This window comes from Asterias rubens, chromosome 4 (genome assembly GCF_902459465.1).
Source record: "Asterias rubens chromosome 4, eAstRub1.3, whole genome shotgun sequence".
In the NCBI taxonomy this organism is placed as follows: domain Eukaryota; kingdom Metazoa; phylum Echinodermata; class Asteroidea; order Forcipulatida; family Asteriidae; genus Asterias; species Asterias rubens.
In genome coordinates this window covers 21,185,725-21,194,600 of record NC_047065.1, presented here as the reverse complement: position 1 = coordinate 21,194,600, position 8,876 = coordinate 21,185,725, and the positions used below count along the sequence as shown (strand labels likewise).

Here is an 8,876-nt window from a genome sequence, read left to right as displayed (position 1 = left end):
ACCTCGGTAGTCTAGTTGGTAAGACATTGCTCTAGAATTGCAAGGGTCGTGGGTTCGAATCCCACCCGAGTAACATGCCTGTGATATTTTTTCACAGGACTCGGGAAAGTACTGAGTATACAGTGCCAACACACATCGGTGTATGGATAAAAACCAAAATTAACATTCTTTATCCCGATGCAAATTTAACATCTATTATTTTAAAACACACAATGTCCACAGATTTACATTAAACTCACACAGTTTGAAGATAATGATAGTAAAAAACCTCCCTGAATATATTATATGCTGGGGTGCTGTAGTTTTTAAGAAATGAGTTAAACAATGTCATGAAATTAACTGTCCTCTCAGTGATCATGAGACGAAACTTATTTTAGCATGTGAAAACGCATTTTCGCAACAATGTTTTACTAATTTCTAAAAAAACTACAGCACCTCAGCAACTACTATTTGAAGGTACGCTTTCTACTATCATTACCTTCAAACGGTGTAAGTTTGATGTAAATCTGTTGTTGCATTGTGTTTTGTGTTACAAAAAGTACCAAAATCCTTTAAGAACACTGTCCTTACAAAACTGACGAGAATAGTTTAATTCTGTATGGGTTCTTTTTTTTCTTCTTCTATGAGAGTACAGTCCACCAACTGTCTTTGATTTTACGTGTTGACAAATGTGTCAAAAATCATAAATTTTTACATAAATCAATTTTTTTAATACGCTTTTTTGATGTAGAACCACTCAATAATGTTAATATTTTCACCAAGTTTCAGTACTTGTAATAGTTTCATGTTAAAACTAAGTAGCATTACAGACAAATCATTTATTTTACAATTTCTGTTTTTATGAAGTGATAAATCAAAATTACTTAATCCATTGATTAACGTAGTGCTGGGACGGTTCCTAGAAAATACGTTCTTTGACTTTTGCGTTTCTACAGAGTGACAAATCTGTTATTTTAGCATCTTGTAAAGTGACAAAGCTAAAAGTGCATCAGCCTGTACACAATGCTATGTGGGATGTGCTGGCTTAATCTTTGTTTGTATGACGTGACAAGGAATTAACAACTCATCAAATTAAAAAGCTGCAAATTGAAAAAGAAACTGACAGTTAGTTTCCATTCCTCTAGTAAAAGGTGGTCTGAATTATTAGTGCAGCAGTGATTCTTTAAAAAGGCCAGTTTCTCCATTTTGACAAATATTTCACTGGAGTTTTGGTATAGTGGTATATACTTTATAACAAGTGAGCACTCTTATTAAAAATTAAGAAAACATTCTTTCCCCCCCCCCCTCCCCTGATGATTATCAATCCTTAGTCTTTCAAATATTTGATGGGTTGGATTTTTAATTTAATTTTATTTTATTTAGTTATTTATTTATTTTTTTTATTTTATTTTTTATTTTATTTTTTTTGTTGTTTTTATTTTATTATTTTATTTTATTTTATTTTATTTTTATTTATTTATTTATTTTTTTTTTTGTGGGGGGGGGGATCCCATGTCCCAGACTTCAAGCAACAAAAGGTGCAACCAGCCAAGAGTCGGTCTTAACACCTAGGTATTGTAGAGAGTCAATGCCCAGACTGACTTTTGAGAACATTGAACTCTTGACAATTATGACGCCAAAACGAATCATTTCAGGTGTATGACAAACGGGAAGTTAATTTGACAGTTAAAGTGTAAAAGACATCAGTTGTATAAGGCGTCTGTTCTGACCCGAGATTGGACGCCTCTGGAGGACTCATACTCAACAGTGGAATTAAAATAAAACAAGCAGTTTTTACTGTGTATAAATTAGCGAACTTATGTGACAATTATGAGGAATTTTCTTGTGTAACTTTGTAGCTTTAACTAGAGATATACACTGCAATGACATAACTTGACATTTTCATTTTGGAGGGAGGGGAAGGGGGAGAGACAGGCCTGGAAATAATTTTTGGGGTCTTCATATATGTTCAATTAATTACAGTGTATATAGTTACTGGAGCTGCAGCCGATTTCACGAAACGCTAGGAGAAATCCTAACTCTAGTTAGGATGAGTAACCCGTCCTAACTTAGGATGGGTTCAATGCGTCCTACGTATTTGGATACGGAACTGAACCTGTCCTAAGTCCTAAGATTAATCCTAAGTTAGGAAGAGTTTGGTGAAATCGACGGCTGATAGTCTTGGTTATACGTTCATAAGCATGCACTGCCTGAATTCAGCACTCACAACCTGGAAATACGGAAAATGTGATCACGCACTCAACTCTACCAATAGATTTGTTAAAGCAATCACACAACATCGGTAAACAGTATTTTCCAAAGGCCCACACTTTGTGTATCACAACTTATATATAAAATAACAAACCTGTGAAAATTTAGGCTCGATCGGTCATCGGAGTCGGGAGAAAATTACGGGAAAACCCACCCTTGTTTCCGCACGTTTCGCCGTGTCATGACATGTGTTTAAAATAAATCTGTTATTCTCGATATCAAGAATTGATAATTGTTTTAATGTTTTCTCAAAAAGTAAAGCATTTCATGTAATAATATTTCAAGAGACGTCTTTCACCATTACCTTCTGTAAACCCTGTAAGTTATTTGTAAATTTGTGAAGTTTTAATTTTTGTTCTGTTCAGAAAGTGTCCAATGGCTTTAACAAACTTCACAGATTAATTTTAATGAACATATTATATCTACCATAGTGTTTCCATACAGTAATACAAAAGAATCGTTGGGAAGGGTTCTGAGCAGGGTCCTGCACCCCGCCCCCTTCCCCCTTCTGGTTACACACTTATTTTCTTCACTTTAGCTTGTCCAGCTACCTTGTATTTGCAGTGTAAACAAGCCATCTGTTGAGCAGGGTCAAGAGTGGCTGTTGCCATGTTGGCTGGTTGATTGTCTATTGGCTGGTTGATTGTCTAGTTATCCTGTGTTACGGCTGGTTAAAAAACGTGCACATTTATTGTCAATCTGTGCCTGTTGACAGTGTGGCAAACTAGCTTGATGTCTGTCTTGCGCGTGGACTGGCTATAGGTAATAAGAATACTAGCCAACAGCCTGTGTTTTGGCTTGGCTGGTTTAGTGTGAGTTGTTCTTGTTATAGGTTATAGCTGAGTTATTGAGTGGTTAGTTTCCTATCTTCTAAGATGCTTGTCTGGTGACCAATTACTTGATTGACTGTCAGTCTAAATATTTTGGAAGACATTTACATGGTTGGTTGGTTGGTTGGTTGGTTTGTTGGTTGGTTGATTGGTTTGTTGATTGGTTGGTTGGTTGGTTGGTTGGTTGGTTGGTTTGTTGGTTGGTTGATTGGTTGGTTGGTTGGTTGGTTGGTTGGTTGGTTGGTTGGTTGGTTTGTTTGTTTGTTTGTTTGTTTTCTGTTTTTGGTTAGTTGGTTTGTTGTTTTTGGTTGGTTGGTTGTTTGTTGGTTGGTTGGTTGGTTTGTTAGTTGGTTGTTGTGTTGGTTGGTTAGTTAGTTTGCTGGTTACCTTGCTGCTGAGCTGTTTGTCTGACTGAGTGCTTGTTTGGTTGGAAATGGTTGATTGGTTGTTTTGTTGGGTTACTGGTTGGTTGGTTGGTTTGTTAGTTTGTTGGTTGGTTAGTTGGTTGTTGGGTTGGTTGTTTGTAAGCTGGGTGGCTATAGACAATGTGACCATGTTTACATTCAAACCGCCCTCTGTTGACAAAACACTATATACGTCATGTTTCGCCGGGCACTGAGTTGCGTAGTCATAGTAAGATTGCGTTTACTTTCTAGCTGGCTGCCAAAACACAAAGGTTTTGCCCGGCGGTATGCGCGCGAATCATGTTATGGTTTTCGTGTGACGTCAGAGGTCACATCGTCTATAAACAGACATATTGAGAGGTTACCAGACGGTCATATAGTAGCTGCCTGATTGATCAGCTGGTTCATTGACTACAATAAGATCCATGATTGATTTATCATTCCTCCATACACACTAGACAAAATCTCAGTATCTTAAAGACCACGTAAGCGGTGGCTTTTCCTACCACAAGAATCATGCATCCACCGAGAAATTATTTATTTCAATTAACTTTTTGTTATTCATTAGTGACTCCCAAATGCCGTTTCTAATTATCTCACTGCCTTGGAGAAAGGTCAGGTTGTCAACAAAATTCAGCGCGCTGACGTTTCTCTCCAGCAATAGACGTCACTTCCATTAGTTCATCACGGAAAATTTAATTCATTTCCATATAATTAGAATGCATGCACATCTTTTCTGTCCATTTCTTGATTAAAAAACACTGTAATTAACATACGCTTGGAAACGAAAGACTAGGGAATATACAAGACGGGGCTCAAACATAACGACCAGAATGAACAAAGAGAAATGAAACTATTGTCATCCTAATCTAATTAGGAAATAATTTAATTCTTAATTTTACTTCTGAAATGAAAACTAACATGTGTGGATACTGAACTGAAGGATGAGTCTTTGTCTATAGAACAAAGATGTGAATTCTGAATTAAACTTCAAATTACGCATTCAGCCTTTCTAGTGTGTGCATGTTTAGAGGTAATTATGACTGCCATCCCTTTCTATCTACGATATTATTTTCTGAAGGAAAAAGTACAAGCATATACTCTCAAACTGAATGTCATTTTTTTTGTATTACTTGAAAATCAATGCAAAATAATGGTATGCTGATAAGTTGTTTTGAAGAAAATGAAATTGATCGATATTAAGCAACAGCATTAGAAGGCACACGACTAACTTGCTTTCATAAGTCATCTTCAGTGTTGTAGCCACGGTGGGCGGTGCTTGGAGGGCCTGCCCAGGACTCTCAATTTTTGCCCAGCACTCTGAGAAAAATACATTATGCCGCCCAGCACAGATTTTAAATTTTGTCCACTTTGCATTGGTCTGAGACACAGCTAATGATGAGGAGTGAGAAAGAACACAATCCAAAGGCCATTCAACTTATAGCACGGCCCCATACCACGAACAGTTTGGGAACCTGGCCCCACTTCAGCAATAATGGCCCATAATTAAACATGAACAATTTTGTTTTGTTGCCCTAGGTAGACCTCCAACAAAATTTGATTTATTGCCCACCACTAAATTTGGTCTAGCTACAACCCTGATCATCTTGCCATGATTTGGAAAAGATTATGTGCTCACATGTGCGAACAGTTGTTCGGTGGTTTGATTTTCTTGGAAATCTCTGATATTTGAGTATTTTGTCAAAACCTTCCGGTGTCTGTACATTTTCTTGAAAGAAATCACCAAAAGGTAAAAAGACAAAAAAAATTGTCAAAACTTTTGTTTGTTGTTCTTTCTTGTGATTCATTAAGTCTGTTAATCTCCCAAACTATATCTAGGAGGTTCCAGGTTTGAGAAAGAGAAAACCCATACCATCAATTCTCATCCTGTTTTTTATTTGCTTATTATTTTGTTAAATAACGCTCATAAAAAGTGCCGCCTGGGCAATATTTCTTATATCCAATATTCAGTCAGTGCCTTCTTAAAGACACTGGACACTATTGGTAATTGTCAAAGACCATTCTTCTCACTCGGTGTATCTCAACATATGCATAAAATAACAAACCTGTGTAAGTTTGAGTTCAATTGGTCGTTCGAAGTTGCGAGATAATAATGAAAGAAAAAACACCCTTGTCAAACGAAGTTGTGTGCTTCCAGATGCTTGATTTCAAAACTTCAAATTCTAAATCTGAGGTCTCAAAATCAAATTCATGGAAAATTACTTTTTTCTCAAAAACTACATTATTTCAGAGGGAGCTGTTTCTCACAATGTTTTTGTACTACTAACAGCTCTCCATTACTCATTACCAAGTAAGGTTTTATGCTAATAATTATTTTGAGTAATTACCAATAGTGTCCACTGCCTTTAAAGATGACAATTATGCAGGAACTAATTCTCAGAGATATTGATGCAACAAGAATATGGTTGAATTATTACTTGGTATTTGAATTGAAAAGCTACATCCCCCTTATTACGCCCTCCGGGTGTGAAAAGTGCTATATAAAAGCGGGTTATTATTATTATTATTATTATTATTATTATTATTATTATTATTATTATTATTATTATTATTATTATTATTATTATTATTATTATTATTATTATTATTATTATTATTATTATTATTATTATTATTATTATTATTATTATTATTATTATTATTATTATTATATTATTATTATTATTATTATTATTATTATTATTATTATTATTATTATTATTATTATTATTATTATTATTATTATTATTATTATTATTATTATTATTATTTTTCCCTCTCCTGTCCTCTCCTGTTGAATCACAAACTTGAGTGTGATTCCTGGCAATACGGCAGTTACAGGTTGAACGGCTTCTAATGGGCAACCACTGAACAAAGATACAGACAAAATAGGTAGACCACCAAGAATTAGTGCTAGATATTTCAGTTGTTAAAGTGCTGGCACTTTAATCCGGAGGTCACAGGTTCGAATCTCGCCCAAGAAAATTGGTCTTTAATCAACACTAAATTTGATTTTAAAAAAATTAAAAACTAATATACAATACCAGCTTCTACCTTAACTACATAAGACGCTCATGGCACAGAGCAAACACAAAAAAAGAAAACAACACAATTTAGGAAGTCTATACTTGAACTAGTCAAATAAGGAGGTGGCTGCCCACATGCCCCTTCCCCCCTCCCTCCTTGTTTGGTCCAATTTCATGATGGAGATACATAGTTTGGAACAACACCTACTTTTTTTTCAATTTTGTTTCATACCACCATCACCTCAAAATGAATGGGGCCATTGGTTTAAAATTGTCTGCCAATTCAGAACTCTTTTTCCCAGATTTTGGCAAACACCTTTATCCCAAGTCAGTAAGGTTAAGTTTGTTAATATTTAAAAAATATGCTGGTTAAAAAATATACATATATATTATTTTTATTTTTTATTTCAATGACTGCAATTTTTGATGGCTCTTTTTGGAACCATAAAACATATTTCATGTGTTGTTAAATTTACATAACGAATGAACCATTTTAAACTATGCCATATGTATTATAAATAGAAACAACAACAATTTATAATTTATGATTAAATGATATAAACCATATGTTACTGTAATAAACTACAATTACAGAATATGATTATATATATATACAGAATGACATGCACAGACACATTTCAGTCACAGGCGTTAAGCTGCCTGTCTCTAAAATCCATTGTCATATGGCAGCAACAGAGAGAACCACACGAAAATAATTGTGTGCAAATTATTCAAATTGGGGCTTCGCAGACGCGCCTGAAACTTGATGAAATTTGACTCGAGCGTCTATCGCATTTCATTTGCATTTGCAGCTGCCAGGAATTAAAATTAAATCTATTTTTGGTTGTTTATCATTGTATTTAATTTGTTCCCCCGAAAGGCTACAATTTCAAGTAATTTACCGTTCAGTGTGCAGGGCACCTTGCAATCAGATGAGTGAGTAGGTATGATTAAAGATTTTACAAAGTTGCTGTCATACGGACCAGGGCAATTTTATCGTTGTCATGGCAATAACACACGCAACAATGGTTTCAGTCCCATGCAGTCACATTTTATTCAATTTAACATTGGGTCTTAAAATGAAATTAATGTTTTCTTTTTTGTCTCTTCTTTTTCCCTCTGCTTCTTAAATCTGTTCATCATTTCTTTCTCTTTTGTCATTGAATCATTTCATCATTCTTACATTTGTATTGTCTATCATCATTTTTCCATCTTTTCATGTTCATTCTTTGGATCCTTTTATTTTTTATTTTTTTATTTTCCCATTCCTTTCTCCATCTTTCCATCTATTATTCTGTGTCTTTCCATGACCTCTTTTTCATATCCATCTTTTCCTTTAATATTAATTTCGTATTTCCTTCCTTTCACTATTTGTCCCCTTTATTGCTCTGTGTTTACTTAATACTTTGACCTCATTTTCTTCCTGTCCGATCCATCTTGCAATGTTTCTGTGTTCATCATTTTCTCTCCTATGCCCCTTTCTGACACCCCCCCCCCCTTACTGGCTTCATCTCTTCATTGAATTCCCATTCATCGTTCCATTGTGTTCTGGGAATGTTATTAATTCCCAATGCCCGTTCTCCTTTTCCCCATCTCCTCGAAAATCCCTACACAATATGCTTTCTTATTTATCACAAACCATGTTCATTTTCAATTTATTTCTCATTTAACTCTATTTCATATTTCGCTCTTGTCCAAATAATCTTTTCCCAATTCCTTTTCCTTCTGCCTCATCCTACATCTACTTTCCAACTTCCATCCCAACTTCAAAACTCCATCTTATCTCATCACTTCTTTTTTCTTTTTTTAAATCCTGTTCTTAACACGCCCTGTGTCCACTCCGCTCCTTACCTATTATTGACTACAGGTCTAAGAAAGCAGACGGTTGTTGAAGGGAAGATGGGTGCCTATCTCAAGCAGTTCATTCCTCATCATTATGAAACACTTATAACTCGTGGCATACTCAAAAGATAACCCAGGACATCTAGCACCATTTAGTGAATGTTCATCTTCAAGAACAAGAGCATCTTGTAAGTTTAAACAAATTATTATACAAGTATAACTTTTGTTATAACTTGGTTTTCTCATATACTCATTGTCAACCAGGGTAAGGTGATTCATTTTTCGGAGGGTTGAACAAAAACTTGTTAAGATGTTTTTTTGTTTTACTATTTTATTAGTTTATTTGTTTTTGTTTGTTCGTTTGTTGTTTGTTTGTTTATTGAGATGATCTTCCCAAAAAGGAAACTTGGCAAAGCTCTCACAAGGGGATACAAATGCCATGTTGGCAACAGCCAATCTCTCTCATACAAACATTGGTTTAACGTCTATGATTATGAATTGCACAAATCAAGAAATTGTGATTC

At 34.9% G+C, this 8,876-nt stretch overlaps 1 non-coding gene across 1 annotated transcript; it reads left to right on the top strand.

Moving 5' to 3' along the window:
• On the top strand, positions 1–73 carry Trnas-aga. The gene has a single exon. It is a non-coding gene; the product is annotated as a tRNA-Ser (tRNA).
• Positions 74–8,876: the final 8,803 nt, after the last annotated feature.